The sequence below is a fragment of the Lampetra planeri genome, chromosome 29 (assembly GCF_965212315.1).
Source record: "Lampetra planeri chromosome 29, kcLamPlan1.2.h2, whole genome shotgun sequence".
Classification (NCBI taxonomy): Eukaryota; Metazoa; Chordata; class Hyperoartia; order Petromyzontiformes; family Petromyzontidae; genus Lampetra; species Lampetra planeri.
Genome location: NC_136135.1, coordinates 12,401,332 through 12,401,584, shown reverse-complemented (window position 1 = coordinate 12,401,584; position 253 = coordinate 12,401,332).

The window sequence follows — 253 nt, the reverse complement described above, 5'->3', positions numbered from 1 at the left end:
CTCACGTCCCCCACGTCTCCCACGTCTCCCACGTCTCCTCACGTCTCCCACGTCCCCCACGTCCCCCACGTCTCCTCACGTCCCCCACGTCTCCTCACGTCTCCTCACGTCCCCCACGTCTCCTCACGTCTCCTCACGTCCCCCACGTCTCCTCACGTCCCCCACGTCTCCTCACGTCCCCCACGTCCCCCACGTCTCCTCACGTCCCCCACGTCCCCTCACATCCCCCACGTCTCCCACGTCTCCCACGTCC